The sequence below is a fragment of the Callorhinus ursinus genome, unplaced genomic scaffold (genome assembly GCF_003265705.2).
Source record: "Callorhinus ursinus isolate GAN/ISIS: 27379988/994484 unplaced genomic scaffold, GSC_fseal_2.0 scaffold4, whole genome shotgun sequence".
Lineage (NCBI taxonomy): Eukaryota > Metazoa > Chordata > Mammalia > Carnivora > Otariidae > Callorhinus > Callorhinus ursinus.
This window is the reverse complement of record NW_027397066.1, coordinates 79,844,849-79,866,551: the sequence shown is the minus strand read 5'-3', so window position 1 is coordinate 79,866,551 and position 21,703 is coordinate 79,844,849. Positions and strand designations below refer to the sequence as shown.

Below are 21,703 nucleotides of genomic sequence, written 5' to 3'. Positions count from 1 at the left end.
ATCTGGGGGAAAATATCTGTTTTACATGATAACTGGAACATAACCTAATCTGTCACACAGATGCAATATATGATATGAAAAGAGATTTTACTGATTACACATTTCATTTGAAGTCATTTCTTATTAATCCATAACACCATTTTTTTGAAATTTGAATTTCACAAATTTCTATCTATTCTAAGAAATACCAAACATAAAACTCACATTTTAAAAAATGCCCTCTCTAAAATTAGATTGGACTGGATCTACTTATTTATGTATTTAGTAGACATACAAAATAATGGAAATTTTTTTTCTTTTGGTTTCTTCATTGACTCCCTTTTAAGTAATGACTTGTCCGCATGAAGTACGAAATCATGGGAGTACTTAAATATACAAATCAAGTGGTCATGGAGGGGGTAATTTTTCTAACAACCATTGTTTGGTTATGCCATGTGGGCCCCATTCAGTTTCACATAAATTGCTGGAGTATAAAACATGGTTCATGGGATGAGTTCATGTACCAGCTGAATTTATTTTTGTCAATTAACAGCTGCATATGCTGCTGAGATCCTTTGACTAATATACTGCATTTGGTTCGTATTACAGCATCCAATACAGATCACACCAGGCCATGGCTGTCATGCAGAGAACAATTTTATTGTTGTCATTATTGTGGTCAGGGAATATTTTAGATTTTTATTTTTTGTATTTAACTCAGCATAGATAGATAGATAGATAGATAGATAGATAGATAGATAGATAACTGGGTAGGTAAGTAGCTAGCTAGCTAGATACTTCTTATGGGTGATTCATTCTAGATCATTTTGGAAATTGAGCCATACTAGAAGAACGATGAAATGTATTGAATAGAATTTTTATATATCAGAGAAGGTATATATTAGAATTGGAAAAAAAGTTCACTCCTGATTTGATGGTTTAGGTCTAGGTTATTAATATCTTAACTACCTTTTTTCTTTGCAGTTCTTTGTCCTTCACCACTATTATTAAAATGAGCATGAAATTCAGGAAGGTTTAGACTTATATAGTTCAGAGACCTGGGACAGGGTTTCACACTTAATAATTCATCATTTTCGCTAATCATGTAATTCTTTTTAAAAAGCCTTGGAGTCCTTGTCTATAAAATGGGATTGTTAAACTTCTGCCCTACCTGTCACATACAGTTGTTAGAACGATTAAAATAATATAAATAATGTATTTGGTGTGTCTCACAGTTTCTATGTAGGTATATCTTAAGGCCCTAGGGGTGTAGATATGTAATTCTGGGGCTATATAAAATTTCTTTGATTTACTAGGTGTTTTATAAAAAATGTGTATAACTGGGGGCCTGGCTGGCTCAGTCAGTAGAGTGTGTGACTCTTGATCTCAGGGTCGTGATTTTTAGCCCCATGTTGGGTGTAGAGTTTACTTTAATAAACAAACAAACAAACAAACAAACATACATATTCTCTTTCATTCCAAAAATTGCATATAACTTTTTAATTCTACTTCTTAATATTAGTAGAAGTTGCATTAGTAATGCAACTAATTGCATTAGTTTCAATAAAATCTTGTTTTTACATTTACTCCTGAGTAAAACTGATGCCATGCAAAATTTTACTTTAGCTTTAAGAATTTCATGGCACATGGCTGCTCTGTAAATACATGTGCTTTATAAATTGTAAGCATTTTACACATCTGAATTGTCATTATAAATAAAGGAAAGACTTTCTCTTTGAAATAACCTAATAATATGTTTTACTTCTCTAATAAAAGAATATGCTTGGATGAGATTAAAGAAGGCCAAAAGTATGTGACAGAAGGATAAATATGAATATTCTAATTCAAAGTATAGTTAGAGTAATTATTAGCAACATACAGAAGAATATCTTAAAAATTATATATCAGAACCTTATAAAATCAGCCTTTTAAGTAATGTAACCACTAAATATTTCATCCATCACATCATGAACAATAGCTTTAGATACCACCTTACAAAATGTAGGGAGCCTTTTACCATCATGGCAAATGAATGCAATTTCATGGCAATTTAAATAATCCAGTCTTATCAACAGTTATTAAGCTATTTCTAAGACCAATGGATATAACCACTTTAATCTGACACTCAAGATGAAGGATTGGCTCAAGGTACAACATGATTTGTTTTTGTGTGGGAGCTCACCAAATTATTCATGGCTCATACCAGCTCTTTTACACGGCTGCATGGCAGAAGCTAGGACTCCATTGCGTTCCAAATGTGCACATTTATCCAGACGCCTTCTTCATCCAAGAAAACCTTAGATTAGTGAACATTTAAATGCCACCATTTGACTGATGTCCACAGAGCTTCTTTGCATTTTAAAACGATTGAAGAACTCATACAAGGCCATCTGGAGTGTATAGGAGGTCGTGTCTCCTTAAGTTCTTACTCTAGATTTACCATGGCTGTATCACTGGGGCTATTCTCATAAAAATAGGTTTCCCAGAAAGTAGAATCATTTGATATATGATACAATAAATAGAGGAGAGAGCATAAATATGAAACGGAGAAAATTTACAAGGTGACTATACTCTTTCAATTTTTATACTTCTACATTATATCATTACAGTTCCATTCGGCTGTTCATTCTTTTAAAGTTGGCTAAACTGCTCCTTTTAAGGATTTATGTACTAGATTCCTTACAAATATGGAACATAATTATCTGTGAATTATATTCTGAATATGGCACATCTGAATCTTTGTCACTTGGGCCTCAGCAATAGAAATAGGTCATATTTATGTTTGCTTGAGCTTACTGCATCAAATAGATGATTTTTTATAAAACATGGTAAAAGAAAATCCTACCAAGTGATCTTATTGAAATATAAAACTAAGTGTAACTTCTATTATCTAATTTTCTAATTGTTTCCATATGTAGTCAATTACTAAAAATGTTAGCTCCCTCAACACTGCATATAGTCTATCTTTTCCAAAAGTGTTTCCAGCTCATTTAAAGTAACTGCAAATGTAAATGGTTCCAATGATTGTGTTTACCCTGTTGAGCCATTTAACTCTCTCATATGTAAATTCAAAGATACTGAGAAATGCACAGAGCCTGTACAGGTATAGCTGAGGAACTCCCTCTCTGACTTAGCTGGGAGTTTCTGCTGTGAGAGCAATCTGGTTGTGGCACATCTGCCAGCAACTGACCGGTCTAAAGCCATTCAGTCTCTGAAGATATGAGCCAGCTTTTACAATGAGGCTGGTTGGTAGACAAAGTGAAACAACAAAAATTGGCCAATACTGATTTACTTCCACCATCTATTAAAATCTGTTTGATGAGAGAAATAATTCAGCTGTATTCCCTGGATGTTCTTAAACAAACATGTTTCTTTTGACTTTACCCATATTTCTACCCCAGTTATCACCCTCAGACCATGGGTCTGAATTATGATTATTAATTATGAATTATGAATTATTATTAATTTCATGATTATTCATTCATTAAAGAAATATTTGTTATGTTTCAACTACATGCAGAACATCTCTATTAGGCACTGGAGGAAACATAGCAATGAGTAAAACAGACCAAAAATACCTGCCCTCATGAAGATCACTCTGGGGAGGGGAAGGGGTAAGATAGTAAAGAGATAAATGGAAGTGCTCGGTAGGAAAATAAAGCAGGGAGTGTTTAGGGAATCTCCGTTTGGCAGGTGGGGTTGCAGTTTTGGCCAGAGCCGCCAGGATGTTGCTGGGTGAATGGAGGAGACTCCTGGGCCTTGAGGCCTTTGCCTAGTCATCCCTGGAAGGTCACCAGAGGCTCTTAGTCTTGAAGCAATAAAAGAATCCAAAGATGGACCAGACGGTGTTGAGCGGAGCAAGTGAAGTTTATTAATGACAAGAGCGCACTCTTGAGAAGTGAGAGTGAGCAAGTTCAAGCAGAGCTGTGCCCAGCTTTGGGTCTCTAACTTATTGACAGTTAATAACCAGCGGGGGAAATATTTATTTGGGGAGGGAATTTCTCTGGGAGCAGAGTTTTGTGCCTTTTCTCCCTTAAGTTGGTCAGGCTCTCCAGCCTTGTTTGTCTTGGGTCTGTCTGGTCTGATCAGCTTTCCTGGGGCTTTGTTTTTGGAATGCTTCCAGGACAGGTCTCTCCCTTTCCTGATAACATGATTCCCCTTTTGCTGGCCTCCAGGTAGCCTGCATAAGCCTAACTAACTGTCCACTCCAACAAGGGAAAGTATCCTTGAGAAGGGGGCATTTGAGGAGAGATCAAAAGGGAGAGCAGGGTCATCCTTGTGGCTATTAAGAGAAAAAAATCCAGGCACAGATACAAATCTCTGAAGGGTGAGCTTATTGTTTAAGGAATAGCAGTTACATTACTGTGTTAGAGCAAAGTGAACTAGCATGAGGTTAGTAAGTGATGAAATCAGGCCATGGGAGAGAGGCAAATCACAGTGCTCCTTGGAGGGCCCTGTAAGGACTTTGGCTTCTACTCGGAATGAGATGGGAAATCAGTGGAGAGTTATGAGCAGTCATGAGCACTTGACTTAGAGTTTGACAAGATCACTCTGGTGTCTGTTTTGAAAAGAGAATGAGGAGGTACTAAAGACAGAAACAGAGAGATCATGATTCAGGTGAGAGATGGGTGGTAGTAGCAGGGGTAGAGAGAATTGGCCAGATTCTGGAAATATTTTGGTAGAACCAACAGATGAGATAGGAGTGTGAAAGAAAAGAAAAAGAAAAGATAAAGGAGACTCTTGAGATTTTGGTCTGAGCCTCTGGGAAAATAAAACTAAAAACTGTAAGAGAGACAGATTTGGGGGAAACTCTCAGAAGTCTAGTTTTTAACATGAGATGTCTGTTAGATAGCCAAGGGAATAGAATTAAGAGCTAGTTGGATATATGTCTGAAGTTCAAGGGAATAATCTAGACAAGATATATAAGACTTGGAGACATGAAGCTAAACATGGATGTAACATGCTGAGCTGTATGAGATCACCTAAGGAGTGAGTATAGACAATGAAAGAAGTCCTTGGATGGTTTAAGCTTCCTGGTTGATTTTGTTTTGTTGTCTTTTTGTTTCTTTAAGTCTTTATGTCTTTTAATTTGATTCCTTTTTGGGTGTTGAGAGAGTGGTACAAGTATGCTTTTTATTATTTATTTTTAGGCTGACTTACTTTTGAAATGTCACTTGGAACTTAACTGTGGCTAATATATCTTATTGATTTTTTGGGTGAGTTTTATACATATGTTTAATTCCCAACATATGCAAAAAGATAATATACATTTTAACACCCTAGTAAAAATTCCCATAATGTATATGATTATCTTGTCTTATGGCAAGTCATCTTTTCATTATTTCAAAAGTAAGAAAGGAAAGATTCCTGACTCAAAGCTTGGCACTTTGTGTCCCCAGTATCTAACATACTGTCTCATATAGAGATTGTGCTCAGTACACGTTGATTGAATGAGCAGATGTGCATGTTAATTTATTGGGCATATGAGAAATCTGAAGAAGGAATTTTATTTATCAAATTGAAGAAATAATATTCTAATTATTCTTTAATAATAAGATTTTTAAAGTTCCTTTTAATTTTGAAAGTCATACAATTATAGAAAAGCAGTTAATACAGAAATGTAAAAGGAAATAATAACCAGTTTAAAGGACATTAAAGAAAACCCACTATTGTAATAAATATTAATAAATAAATAAATAAATACACTATGTGTGGTGCTCAAAATCTCTTTTCTGGGACTTTGACAAGTGATATGGGGTGGCAGGTTAGGAGGTATTTGAGTATCAGTATTGACTTCTTTGAGTATTGGACTTCTTATAGAGGGCGCCCTATCACCATAGGCCTTTAGTCAAAAACAAATGGATAGCCTTCCTTGGTGTGGATTTGGGATTTGCCACCATGCCTAGCCCTGAGAGCAGACCTGTTTTCTAAGCCACTCTGCTTCAGGGAACCAAGTAAGCAGGCAAAGCTGTCAATGGCTGTCTCTGAGAACCTTCTATTGGAATTACTTTTCTTGATTTTCACCACCCATGGATACCTCACTTAATGGAAGTCCAATTTCATGTCCCAGATCTGAACTATTCAAGCATCCTGTATCAGTAGTTCATCACCAATGATTAGGATTCAGAATCACATAAACCATTGGTGTGACAAAACTAGGTATAAAATAAAAATCTTGGATTCTTGTCTTTCTTGCTTCTTCTGTAAGAGTTTATCTGCTAGGATTATATACATGCTGCATAAGTTCTAGATGCTTAGACATCCTTCATATTAAAAGAATTATGGAAGAATTTTAAGAGTAGATTTAAGAGGCCTACTGAATAGAGGCACAGAGGTATGACATATTTCAGAATAATCAGTGAGAAGTATAAAGGAAATTCAGTAATAAAAAAATAGAAGTTGGCAGCTAAATAGTAGGCTTAATGAGTTTTGGCTATCTGAAGGGATATGAAGTGACTTGCTACAAAAATCAGTAAATATTACTTTTCTGAATAAATTAATCTCCTGTCACAGTTTAAAACACACACACACACACACACACACACACACACACTACCCTTTTCTTCTGGAGTTTTACATGAACAGAATAGCCAAATCTATAAAGGATTTGATATAGTTTTACTGAGAAAACAAAAAATAAAGACACTCATCTTGAAGTCTCATTTAGTCTCATGATTTTACGTATAACTTTATCTTTTTTATTTATTAGCCTGTCTGAGTAACTTTCTAGGAGCAGATGTTGATTTGTCAAGATTTTTGTAAAATCTCAAAAATAATTTGCAAACTTGATTTTCATTTGCATTTGTTATCAAGTATGAATGTTCCATATTTGGTTTTAAAGCACGATTTTCTAACAAATAGGTTGTTACAAAAGAAATGATAGTTATAAGTACAGAGAATAACATTTGTTTATCTTTCTGTATAATTCCTTTAGAAATTTATAGGAATCTAATAGGTTAATTATCTCAGAACCCCACCCAATCACACAGATAATAATGAAAGTATTGCAAATGCTGTTAATATTAGTAACTATCCAAACCATTATGAATCAATTACTCCAGCACCAAGATCTGACACCCACTGGGTGTTCAATAAACATTTGTTGAATTTAAATGAATTGATTCAAGAAACTTGAATTGAGCCTCCTGTGGTTGTTCATTTCTCTTCACAATCTGCATTTCATAAAGAAAGCAAGAAATTCACTTAGGAAAGTCAATGTCATTGAATTCACAAATTCTAGCTCAGCTAGTCATGACTATAGAAGGTGGCATTTTCTTGTATTATTGAAAATATACATAAACCTCTTAGAATGGGATTCTGATATATGTGAAGTGTTTCATCTAGGATTCACCAAGTACTATGGTAGTTCCATCCTTACTTTCCCTGTCTTCTTTCTGTCTGCTCTATATCTGAGTCATGGAAATGCTATCATTGTAACCTTTTTAATAATATTTAAATCAAATCTAGTAGTCAAAGGTTTACCAGTTGAAAATAAAGGCCAACAAAAAGAAAAAAAAAATAAATGGGTTTAGAGCTATATCAGTCCTTGGATAAAATTATTACTTTTTTCTTTGAGTTGCTTCTGGCATATTATCCTCTAGCACTGATTAGGGAGAAAAGGAATGCAACTAGCCTTTCTTTCTTTCATTACTAGGTTCTTTTAAGTCTTAGTAACACTTTTGTTTGAGATATCAACTGACACAGCTAGCCATTTTTTACACATAGGCTTCCACTGCAAGTCTATACCTTGCACACAGTAGATAGTCCATAAATATTTCTTGGATCAATAAATGAAAGAGTAACTTAGTATTGATAGATATGCTTTTTGAGTAAAAAATGAGTTAGAAATCCTTAGCAAAATCATTCTTTCCAACTTGACCAGTGTGTTATTCAGCACTTCAAAATACAAGAAATGCCCAGATTTTTTTTCACAAGGGGAAAGTAGACCTAAGACAGGAGCTCAGATTTTAAAAAAAAAATTCTCCATCTTTGCAATAGCTCACCCTACAAGGGCCAGCAGAATAGAACTTAAGAACTTTTTAAGAAATAGTAGTTCAGTAAGTTTTCATTTACCCGCTGTTGTCTAGGAATTATGTGATGCATGAAACAGGCATTAATATGTACCACTTTACATGGCTAAAGTGTGTTGTTATTGTAATCAGGAACTATATAATATGTCTCTTCCATCTGTACTTCTTATACTATTCACAAAATATATAAATAAAATGCATCGATTATTGAACAATTAGAAAATGTAATAAAATAATACATCAATTTAAATTTCACTGTCTAGAAGTAACTGACAAAATTTTTATAACATATTCTTCATACTCTAAAAATGTATATATTTTAAAAATTCTTAGAAAGTGGGACTATTTTATGTGGATTATTTTAGTCTTTTTGTTTTATTGGATAATATAGTCTAAATATCTTTTCATGTAATTGTATCAATCTAACATATTATTTTTTAATCCACCAGATTATTTTTAATGACTGTGTTATAGTCCATCATATACATGTAAGAGATATATCCCTGAATTTCATACTCTTAGAATTATTTTTTGCTATAATTAGCAAATTTTTAGCAAACAATCCTTCACACATATTTATGATTTTTTTTATTTGTTTATTATGGGCTGTACCTACAGGATTACTTCCTTTCTTGATTCATATTGCCAAGTTTCCTTCCAGCGTGGCAAGATGATTCAGTTTGGACTTCTACATATAATGTGGTATGTTTATTTCTCAAAATCATGCAAACATCAAACATCATTTAATTCTTTGACTAAATAATAAACGAAGACAGCAATCTCATTATTAGCCACCAATGCATTCTCTTTCTTAATTCTCACAGAACACTATGAGGTAAGAAGTCATACTATTTTCCTTTTATAAATAAAGACCCTGAGATTCAGAATGCCTTAAGGATCTAACCAGAAATTGCAAAGCTAGAATCCAAATCCTTTTCACTCATGAGCAGGCACTCTCTACACTATATCATTCAACCTTTCCCACTGAAAAAAGGAACATTTTAAAATTTCATGTCCTGGCTACTGACATTTTATAAATCTATTCCCTACTTGTATTTTTTGCTCACTATTCTTTTCTTGGGACCACGATTTTCCTCATTACTGATTTGCAAGAAGTCTATAAATATAAGGCAACAACTCTGTTATAATACATTTTGCTTTGCATTTGGATCTTATTCAACTCAATATGTCCACAGGATCCTGCAAAGTTTCCATAAGTTGGAAATCATTAGACTGTTCAAAATTTGTGACTTCCAAATAAGTAAAATGCTGCTTAAGTTGACATGGTTAACACATGAATTCTTTCCAAAGGACCTCTTCCAACTAGGTCATGTTTTTCAGGATATTCCAAATTATAATCCATACATTAAACAACTTGCTTAATTTCTCTTCCACAATTTTCCTTTCATGAATAATAAAGTTCTTTAATGACCTCCCAAGTCTTTCCACATAAAATGAATGTTATTTTTTATCTAAAGTGCTTTTACACACACACACACACACACACACATACACAGGTAAGAGTAACATTTTAGTTTGAAAAAGTAATTTCAAGGCATTCATTTTTAGATCCAGGAATAATGATCTTTAAACACTTCTGCATGAAACTGAAAAATAGATAATTGGTATATATTTTGAACAGGCAAAGAGATCTGCATCATTGCCTGGTTAGAAGTTGCTTTAATGATATGGTCCAAATGAAGGGAAAATGAAGAATATTAAAGGTCATAAGAACAGCTTAGCCTTTTCATGAGCTCTTGAAAGCAATTTTTAAGTAGATTTAAGTTTTTCCTTTATTGAGTACCACCTTAAATTTATTGAAAAGCTGCCTGAAGTTGTTCAGCAGGAGTTCTATAAAATGTATCTTTAACCCCATTTTTCCTTCTTTTCTCTCATGGGAAAAACAGCTTGAGGATACTTGCCCAGTTGGTTGTCACTTTGGGAGGGTCTTTTAGTAAACACATTCTAAGTGGAACTCTCTGGGTCTGCAAGAGACAGCTGGCTCTTAACACCAAACTTCACATTACAAATTGAGGCAGGCATATCACACGTGGGGGTTTTTGCATCTCTTTGCCTTGCCATTCCAGGCAGGTGCCCTTCCCACAGAGGCCAATGCTCAGGCACTTTTATTTTAACTATAGATGAGTTATAGGGACCATGTGCTTGCCTTTTGAGAGCACTGAATTGACTAGAAGCATAGTTCCCCAACTCCAGCCACAAAGCAGAGTTCCCCAACTCCAACTCCAAACCTCTGCTCTGGGGGAAGAACAGTCCCCCAGAGCAGAGGTAAGCTCAGGATCAAACATTCTTGAAAACCAAAAAAACAAGCCAAGATAGCGAATAAATTTTATGAAAAGATGCATAATATCACTTACAATAAAAGAAACACAACTTGTTTTGTAAGGATTATTGGTAAGGGCATGTGTGAAGAAATATACGTTTTGATGTGAAATTTCATATATATATGAATTTACACATACATATACATACATTTATATATGTATACATATGAAATATATATATTTATGTTTATATAATTTATATAATTATAATATATAAATATAATTTATAAATCATATAGAAATATAAATATGTAAACATATTAAAATAAATAGAATAAATAAATATATTTAAATATATGAATTGTCATATATTTATATATAAATTTCATATGTATACATACATATATACATATATGAGAAATATGCACAAGATACATACACACAATACTTATATAGGGTACGGGTGTATATAAAATCTATTTGTAAGAATATATATATACATACGTATAATGTATCTATCTATATATATGAAATTTATTATTGAAGTATAGATTTCTCCATACATACTGTTACCAATAATCTTTCAAAAAACAAAAACTATTTTTTATTTATTATGTAGATACTTGCATATGTACACATACATATGTACCTCTTTCTCTCTCTCTTTAATCTAGAGTCCAGCTAGTCTATTTATTCTAGGAAATTATCCTATGGAAATGATTGGATAACAATACAAAAATATTCATATAAGAGGGGCGCCTGGGAGGCTCAGTCGTTAAGTGTCTGCCTTCGGCCCAGGTCATGATCCCAGAGTCCTGGGATCGAGCCCCGCATCAGGCTCCCTGCTCTGGCGGGAAGCCTGCTTCTCCCTCTCCCACTCCCCCTGCTTGTGTTCCCTCTCTCGGGGTGTCTCTCTCTGTCAAATAAATAAATAAAATCTTTAAAAAATATATACATATAAGAATTAAAACTATAATAGAAGTAGCTTAAGTGTTAATCTATATGGAATTAATTAAATGAACCAAGGTGCGTGTATACTTTGGCCTACTGGGCAACTGTTAAAGGGGAAGAATCCTCTGTTATTCTACTTAGTGATGTAACATTGGACAATTTCTTAACTTCTTTGCACTTCATTTTTCTCAACTATAAATGAGGATAATTATTGCATCTAACATTCTGGCTGTTACAAAGATAAAATGAGTTCATTTATGTCAGGTACCCAGAAAGATGTATGGCATATAGCTATTTTAAATGCTAGATTTTATTATCCATAGTACAATATGAAATATAGCTGCATTGCCTAGTTAGTTATATAAATAAATCAGATTACAGGACAATATGTATGTATATGTATTTATAATTATATGCACATTTAATAAATGTTTTATACATGCATATATACATATCTCTCTCCAATTTTTATGTACATAAGCAAGTCTGAATGGATAGTTACTGACTGTTAAATAGTGATGATCTCTAGGGTGACTTAAGGAGCAACTTCATTTTTTCCTTTGTACATTTCTTCAGTGTAGACATTTCTATGATATATTTAATAATATCCATGCATTACTTTTATAAAACAGAACAGCAAGGTAACGTTGATTATAGAAACAATCTGAAGAGCAAAACATCTTCTAAAAAAGGGACAATTTAATTGCATATGCAAAATAGGCCCAATACTTACTAGTAATTTAAGAGAAGATATGTGTGAAGTGTTTTTATGCACACTCATTTCATGCAGCTGCACTTACTTACTTACTGAACAATGATTATGGCTTTTATGTTCTATTTTTGCATAATATTCCTATTCTTTACCTTTGTTTTTCTTGCTTGATTATAAGGTGTTTAATTAATACGAGAGAACTTACTTTGTAATTATGCCAACATTTCATTATTTAAATAACAACTGTGTTGGTGAGGTGACCACATTGATAACTTTCATTCCTGGATCCTAACCTTCCCCATAACCTTTTTGTTGGAATAACTTCAGCATTGTGGACTCCTGGGGAAACTAAATGTATTTATCACCTCTGACTCCTGCACTATTCTGGTAATGCCATAAACTCTGTTTTACTGAGGATGAAGAATAAAATGAGGACTTGGGGAAAAATGGTAAGATAATATTCCAGATATTTCAGACAGAAATGAATGACAGAGTTGATCAAGGCTCCAAGGAGCAAGAATTAGCTATCAGTGATCATGAAACACAAAAGAGCATTTCTATATTACATTAGAAGGACTAATTATCTAATTATGCTCTGAAAGGAAATCCACTCAGTCATAAGCTATATACTCACCATCTTGTTTCCTGATAGCATCTGAAAGTTTTCCAGACTGACCCAGCTCTGCATCTTTCTAATAGGCCATTTAAAAGGTGTTTTTATTTCCAAATATTTTCTGATGTTCCTGATATCTCATTGTTAGTTTCTAAATAATGTTGTAGTCAGAAACACTAGTCTATATTATTTTGATCTTTTCAAATTTATGGAGACTCATTTTATGCCCCCACCATCTTGCCCTTGTTAGTGAATATTCCATGTACGCTCACAAAAATAAAGTGTATTTATAGCTGTTGGGTACAGTGTTCTACAAATATCAATCAGGATAACTCTGTTGATGCGATTGTTCAAATCTTCTATAATGATGCTGATATTTTTGTCCCTTTCAGTACCTGAGAAAACATTCTTGAAATGCCTAACTATATAGGAATTCTGTCTTACTTGTTCTTTTAGTGGTTTAGCTGTCCTTCATGTACATGAAAGCTTTGTTTTTATATCTTTAAAATTTAAAATTGTTAGGTGTTCTAAATGAATTCATTGTTTTATCATTATGAGATGCTTTATTTCTAGTAAAGACCATTATCTTGAAATTTACTCCAATGTTAGTATAGCCCCGTGCTTAGTGTTTGCATGATGTATCTTTCCATGCTTTTATTTTCAGCATCTTTGTTAATATTTAAACTATGTTTCTTGGAAATAACATATAATCAAATCCTTTTATAAAAAAATCTACTTTAACAATCTCTGCCTTTTATGTGGAATGATTAGTCCATTTTAATGGACTATATTGTGGTTGACTTGGTCTATCATCTGCATATTTGTTCTTATTTATATCATTAACAGTGTTAAAAAAAGTACAGTATAACTTCATGTTCTTATTGTAATATATCTTACTTCTATATGCACTAATAAAATATCGCTTTAATAAGTTATTCTTTTTAAAACATTTAAACATAAATTTTTATGTGTGTATGTGTAAATAAAGTAAAAAGATATTTTATATCTATCCACATTTTTACCCTATCTGGTCCCCTTGTTAGTTTCTGCATCCCTGACTTCCATATGGTATCAATTCTTGGAGAGCATCAGCATTCCATCAAATACAGATCTACCATTAGGGACACTTACAGAAAACCAGACTATTAAGTGAGGAATCTATGGTGACAGGTTAAAGCAGGAACTATGTAGCCAAATGTACAAGGGAAGAGTCAATAAAAGGATAATTAGATAGCTTTATTTCTAGTTTTTTTTTCTTTTTTTAAAGATTATTTAAGCACATAATGGAACTTCAGTTTATATGTAGTAGTCTTAAACAATCTTAAATTGTTCTGCTCTTTCTGTTTTTTTTTCTAAGTATTCTTCTTTTGCTTTTCTAACCTAGGTTAACGGTAGACTTAAGAGATAAAATTTCAAATGCCTCTTTTTCATGGAAGAAAGGCTGTGAAACTATGGAAAATATTGAATTCATAAAGAAAATTAAGAAATACCTGTCAGAAAACTTTGTATTCTACTTAATGTGTTGATTGCTAAGTTGTTTGCAGATAATTTACAATCCTAAAATTCATGTTTAGTATTCCTAATCCTAAGTGTATAGTTCACTTAAACCACATTATGGATCAATATAATTCCACCCCAACAAGTAGAAGAAAATTTAAAAGAAAATAATAAAAACTTTATACATATAAAAAAATACAGATCTACTAGTGATGAATTTGTCTAGTTTCAGTCTTTCTGAAAATGTCTTTCTTTTGTCTTTATTTTTGAAGAATAATTTCCCTCAATATGAAATTCCAGTTGGGCAGTTCATTTTTGTAATTTCTCTCAGCACTTTGAAAATGTCATTCACTTGTATTTGGTCTTCATTTTTTTGATAAATCAGCTACCAATATATCTCTATGTAATAGTTGTTTTTTCTTTAGCTGTTTCTTTATATTTGGTTTTCATCAGTTTGTGATGAAACCAGTGGTAGTATTCTTTGCATTTATATTGTTTGGGGGTTGTTGCACTTTTTCAGTCTATTGGTTGACATGGTTTATCAATCAGGAAAAAAATCTCAGCCATGATAGTTCTTCAAATAGTTCTTCTGGCCCATTTTCCCTTTTCTCTTTTGGGACCTCAGTTACACATAAATTACACTGTTTGATATTGTTTCACAGATCTCAGGTGTTCTGTGCCTTTTTTTTCCCGCTTTGGGTTACACATTGAATAATTTCTATTAATAGGTCTTCAAATACACTGATTCTTCTGCTATGTTTAGTCTTCAGTTAATCTCGTAGGGGAAAAATATCTGATACTCTATTTTTCATTTTCTTCATTTTAAAGTGTCCACCTCTCTGCTAAAATTCCTCGTCTATACATGCATATTGTCCACACTTTTGGCTAGGCATATTTCTCTTAGTTATTTTAAAGTCTGTGATAATTCCATCACCAAGGCCAATTCTAGTTCTGTTTCTTTTGATTATTTTCTCTCAACACCTATGGTTACATTGTTTATTTTGTTGTATCTTTTATTATTGTTGTTGTTATTGTTGTTTATGACAGACTTTATACATAACAGACCAAAGTAAATAATATTTGTATCCATAAAAAGGCTGTCCTTCTTATGTCAAGCATTAGTGTTGTGGGCTAAATTAGCCTAATCTATGTTTGACTCTCAATTGAGTTTTCTTGCACTTTTAGTTAAATTCAGTTCATCACTAACTTAAAGCACTTTATATATTTGTTAGGGATTTATTTATTTACTTTGGAGGGGGGAGCGACAGAGGGAGACAGAGTATCTTAAGCAGACTCCACGCTGAGCGCAGATCCCAATGGGGGGCTCAATCTTAGGACACTGAGATCACAATCCTGAGATCATGACCTGAGCCCAAACCAAGAGTTGGACACTTAACTGACTGAACCCCCCAGGTGTCCCATGACTTAAAGTACTTTAAAGCCTAACTTAAAATGCTTCCCTCTAGCAAGGTTTGGGATCCGAGCACTAGCAAGAGTCTGGTAATCTCTTTAACTCACATCCAGCTTCCAGCTTTCTGGGTCATTTGGGTGTTCTCTTTGCTCCTCTGGGCCGGCTCCCTGGGAAATTTCTGTCCTGCAGCCCAGCCCTTAGGGTTTGGAGGCAAGCTGTAGGATACTTGGTGAAGGGCCAGAGTTTCTCAGAAGGATTTCTCTCTGTTCTCCCGCCCTATCCCCAGCCTTTGGTGTGCAGCTGGAGTGTAGTCAGTAAAAGCTCCAAGCACCTCTCTGGATTTCTCTCATCATTCTCCCTCCCTAGATCTAGGTTTGTTAGATAGTTACTTTGCCCTTGGAAAAGGTCCACTACCTTAGGGGTATCTCTCTCAACTTCCTTGCTCTGTCCCCAGGCTTCAGTGTATCCCATCATGGTGAATACTTGGGGAAAGATAGAGTGAGTGGGTACAGACTTTGGCTGAGATGTCCTGTGGTTTTCATCCTTCATACTGGACTACATAGTGCTGTGAAGATTCATTAGAAGCTGGCCAGGTTTCTACACGCCTGGTCCTTATCTTGGGAAGATTCCTCCTCTTCTCATCCCTGGTAGTGGTAAAAGCAGGTTCCCCAGGGCTCATAACTTGTGGGATTTCAGTTCATTTTAGTTTCTTTGCATATTCTTTGCATAGTTTCTTTGCATATTCCCTGATTTTTTTTTTTTAAACTCCATTTTGTTGCTTACCCAGATTGTTCTAGTAGTTTGGGTCAAGCGCCACTCTCTTGTTACTTTCTACATACTAACTCCAGTTGTTGATTAAAAATGAGTACTACTAATTTGATCTCGTGCTCTGGAACACTATGAAATTCTCAGCCAATTTCAGGAAATTGTAAGGAAAAAGCCAACATGAAAATTTATCTATTTCTAATCTCCTTTGTTTCCATACCATGTTCTTCTTTCCTACTCAGTGTTTGCCTTGAAATTCCAGTCTGTTTCTTTAGTACTATTCTTTGTGCTGATATCCTCAATTGATTTGAATGTACCATTTCTACCTTTAGGCCAGCTTTTCTTTTTATAGGGACATATGACTCTTATTGATCTTAAATCTTGGCCTATGGTCATTCTCTTCTCTTTTAAAACCCTTCCCATTTCTTGGCAACTTCATGCAATTACACAGTTTCTACTGATGATTTTTTTGGAAAATTATATTTCAAATAATGTATGGCCCCATGGATCTATCATATAAGTATGTTGCTATGATTAATTAACACACACTTTATCAATTGTTTTTACTTGATTGAATTTCCTCAAATCTATTTACTGAGAATAACTTCAAAAAAGTTGATCTACTCTAGGAGGTTTCCATCATGTTTTTATGTTACTCTAAATTTTATAAACATATTATATAGTTTAACACTGATTCCTTGATAATTTATAGATTAAGAAATTTTTATTCTCAGTATTATTGAAGTGATTAAATATTTGATGCAACACTTCAAGCACAGACATTTAATTCAATCATTACATATAATTTAAGTGTGGAATTGTCAAAATGAACGCAAGAAGATGAAATCTTCTCATTAAAGCTAAAATGTAGCTATGCCAAAAATTTTACCCACCTTGTAGAAGGTGGGTAATTAGAGATTAAAGTGCACAAAGTGGGGTGCCTGGGTGGCTCAGTCGGTTAAGCATCTGCCTTTGGTTTAGGTCATGATCCTGGGGTCCTGGGATCGAGCCCCGCATCAGGCTCCCTGCTCAGTGGGGAGCCTGCTTCTCCCTCTCCCTCTGCCTGCCTGCCTGTCTGCCTACTTGTGATCACACTCTCTCTCTCTCTCTCTCTCTCTCTCTGTCAAATAAATAAATAAATAAACAAAATATTAAAAAAAATAGACTGCACAAAGTCAGTAGTGGTGCCTAATTATGTGATGTACTTATACATATTGTGGAATGAAATAAAAAAGGGGCGGGTTGGTTAGGAGAGAAATACCATATAATTTCATTCAATAAAATACTGCTTAGCTACTTTTTAATCTAATTAAATACTGAAATTTAAATATTCATTTCTCCCATACACCCCATTATTACTCATTTGCAGGGAACAAATGGTCAAGAAATATTTAAGGTTTAAAAAATATGTGAGAAAAATGTGAAATTTGTCTGAATTCCACATGTCTGAGCCTCACTGATTACTGTTCAAATGGGTATTTGAATGTATGTATGCGTGTGTGTGTGTGTGTGTGTGTGTGTGTGTGTGTGTGTGTGTTAATCACACTATAGTCCTCAGTTAATCAGAGGAGGATGTCTAGTTTAGTCACTATGCATTTTTTTAATTCACCAGTTTTCGGAAGAGGGGAAAAAATCCCATTCCCTTATAGCACATGGAATATTTTGAGATGAACAGCTCCTTAATGAAGAGTAGAATGAGAATTATGATAGGCTATTATCTAGGGAAATGTCCTAGTAAGGAAAATAGGAGTTGTAGAAACATCTGGGTTGGATTTTCGGCATAAGCAATCAGATGTTGTGCTCATGAAGCACAACCTTCTTGGGGAAGCAAACCTTCCCAAAGAAAACACGCTGAATCTGTCTGCTTTTATTAATGTGCCTCACTGGTGAATCTTCAGTGGTGATGGATCACCCTCATTTAAGGAATGATGTGCTGGAAAAATGCATTATTTTCAAGAGTAACAGAGTGGATTAATGCAAGTGTGTACTGAAAAAAAATTCAAAACTCTCTCATGATATATGCTGATTTTCGGGTGTTCCCCATTTGCACGGCTGTTTAAGCAAGCACTCTAAATGGAAATGCACTTGACATTTTTGTAACTGGATGTGATCAAACAACATTAGAAGTTAGCTGATTTTTCAGAAAATTATTAAACCAATTTCTTCCTCGTTTCCAATACTTGCAAGGGGAAAAAAAGGAATAAAAGACGTTTAATAAAAATTGACACTCAGATGGAAAGCTGCCTGGGAACAATGTAAGGAGGTTGATTTCTCTCTCTTTTTTTTTTTTCTTTCTCTCCCTTCCTTCTTCTATCACAATAGTCCCGGGCTGCATACATCATCAGAGGAGGATTTTGATCACCTGTTTCCAGGCCTTGTTAAAGCAATTCAGGATAAATGTTCCATAAGGTACCTTGAGACTGAGTTATGCTTGCCATTAATGTTTATGTGACAAGGACTTGTTAAACAGAAATATTCTTAAACGCCCTGTAATAAGTGATTTTGGCCTTGCGGTGCCTAGTGAGAGACAACTGAGCTTTAAATTCTGCCAGGGAGGTAAGAGATATCACGGTAAGATGACTATGTCTGCTGCACAAGATCACCAGGCACAATGGTTATTATATTAGCTGGTACAAGTTAGGGTGTCCTATGAACCAGGCTGGTGACAGGAAACGTAATTGTTAGGCTGTTCGGAGCTTATACCTGCAAGAGGATTCCTGCCGTTCTACTGAAAACCATTTTTTTTATCTACTACCGCATAATAAATTACCACAAATTTAGCAGCTTAAAATAACACGTACTTATTACCTAACAGTTTCCATGGTCCAGAATCAAGGCACGCCTTAGCTGGGGCCTCTGCTTTAGGGTCTTGAAAGGCTGCAATCAAGGTATCCACCAGGGATGGGGTGTCATCTGGGGCTTGGCTAAGGAAGGCTCCACTTCCAAGCTCACATTGTTGTTGGCAGGACCCAGTTCCTTGCTGGCTGTTGGCTGGAGGTCTCCCTCTGTTCCTTGCCATGTTCATATGGCAGTTGGTTTCATCAAAGCCAGCAAGAGACAGAGCTAAAATGAGACTCTTCTGGAAGATGGAAACTATAATTCTACATAACCTAATGACAGAAGTGACATCCATCACCTTTGCCAGATTCTGTGGGCTAGAAGCAAGTCATAGGTCCTGTTCACACTCAAAGGGAAATGACTACTCATAGGTGTGAATACTAGGAGGCAGGGAACACTGGGAGCACATCACATTCACCAAGCCCCAAAGTATTTCTCTAACTTTGAATCCAGTTACATCTAAATAACTTGGTACTCCTGCAAAATTCTGTACAAACATTTCTGTGAAGGAGAATTTTGTAGACTTAAGGAATTCTAAGTGATGTATTATGAAGTCAGTCTAAAAGTTAGAGAACATATATTTTCTGATCCTTCTCCACTCTTTGCTAGCTATATAACATAGGATAATGTCTAGCCTTCCACACCTCCATTTCCCACACGTGAAATAGAAACATAATGCTTATCCTGCCAATCTCACAAACATATTCTCATAATTAAATGACATAAACAAAAGAAAGTGCTTTGAACAAATAAGTTGCTTAAAACTGTAAGATCTATGTGCAGGTGGTCTAACTTTCCCCAGATTTCATTAGTCTGAGATCCTGGATTTAATAATGACTTGATGAGTTTTGATTCCATAGTTCACTACAAGTGATTCCAAGTTCACTGCATCTCCTTGGAAATCCTCCCTGCCCCCTACCCCGAGGGTTTTTGTGAGCTTCCAAAGAATATCTCATATTCTGATAAATACTCTCAATCAGAGGCCAGATGCCATCTACAATGTCCTACTTTTTCTCCTGCCCTGGGCTGCCTGTGTGGGATCCTGGGAATCTGCTGGATCCACTGTCTTCTCAGGGAACAGTGCCCTAGAGCTTCGGACGTGGTAGATCTACGAGTTGAGGGTTTCAAAGGGCCAATGTAGTACATATTCCTCCTTCCCCTCAAGTTTAGAGCCAGTTGAAAAACAGACACAGGAGTTTGATAAATATAGACTAAAATATTAACTTTATTCGGTGGAGGTGGATTAGAAAACACACCTTGGGTTTGTGACTCTACACAGATCTCCTAATAGCAACTGCGAGTTCTGACCTTGGAAAACTCTTTTTAGGAATACAGGCTATGCAGGTTGTTGATGAAGATAAGCTGCAAGGAGAAATCATAGTCTCATCTCCACTGAGCCCTGAGAGCAGGGACAGAGACAGCAAGGCCCCCAGGGCATGGGCTGCTTGCTTACCAAGTGAAAAGCAGGAGCCAGTAGGCACCAGATCCTCCTCATCTCACCAATCATGTCAGCCAATCCTTTTTCCATGGAGAGGAGGGACTAGAGGAAGGACAGAGAGGCTGGAGGAAGAAACTCACATAAACATGAGAAAAATGAAATAAGACACCCCCTAACATTGTGGATTGCTCTAAGGGAAAGTTGGAGACCAACTGCTCTTCTTGCTGAGAAAGGTTGTTCTAAGATAGAAGGTATCAAGCAGTGCTCATTTTGTCTGGTCAAGAATCTGAGAAAAGAATGGGTCAGCCCGGGTATAGCTCTGCTACCCAGTTGTAATAAAAATGAAACATTATTGGCATACTGTGATTTTACTCCCTGTGAAATGGACTGGGCCACGGGCTGGAAGTTGATAAAACTAAACCAAATGGCACCATGATACGCCAACAGCAGCAACTCCTCGCTAACATAGTTATATTTCTGTCAATTCTTTTTGCAAGGTCACATACTTTGGTTAGTTGAAAGTCAGTGATCACAGTTAACTGAAAACCTGGAAATAATAATACATGGTATGGTGCTATTTACTGAGACTGATTTTCTTCTTTTATTATCTTTGTCAATAGCTTACTGTGCCTCCCAAGAAGTTTTAGAAAATCACAAGAGGGCTAAAGATCAAGTACCAAAGAAAAGTGAAATGGTTTGCAAACGACTTTCAGAACACCAGGTCTGATTCAGTTGATGGAAATGAAATAGTAAGTGGAGTTGTTTTTTAAACAATATTGAAGAGAAAATCAATTTCTCCTTGACTTCATTAAATGTGCAGTGAATACAAAAATGTTTTATACCTGTTTGAAGATGTAACACATGAAACCAACCAGTCCAGGGAACTCTTATGCCCCCTCAAGTTCTTAGGAAAGCGAAATGTTTGTTATTATTTATGGGTCACTTCCCTTAGCTTCATATCCATCGGGCCAATCTTAAGGACAGACTCTCTTTGCTCTTGCCTTCCAAAGAGTATGGGTTGGTGAGTGTCTCTAAGCCTGAGTATTTCCCAGGAAATTCTTAGTCTCTCAAAACTAGGCTTCTCTACTCTTCAAGTTTCCCAGTTCTGTCCCAGAGTATCAGCAGCTTAAGTTCAGGTCAGGACTTCTCTTACTCCCACTGCTCTTCTCCACTTCTCATCAATAATC

General features: G+C 35.1%; 2 long non-coding RNA genes across 4 annotated transcripts in view; one reads left to right on the top strand and one right to left on the bottom strand.

Annotated features, from left to right (window-relative positions):
- Window positions 1-21,703, bottom strand: part of LOC141372637 (uncharacterized) — a 309,547-nt gene that overhangs the window by 23,973 nt on the left and 263,871 nt on the right. The window lies entirely within an intron of this gene.
- Window positions 8,629-21,274, top strand: LOC141372638 (uncharacterized). The gene is made up of 3 exons (XR_012377987.1): window positions 8,629-8,711; window positions 18,563-18,649; window positions 21,137-21,274. It is a non-coding gene; the product is annotated as an uncharacterized lncRNA (long non-coding RNA).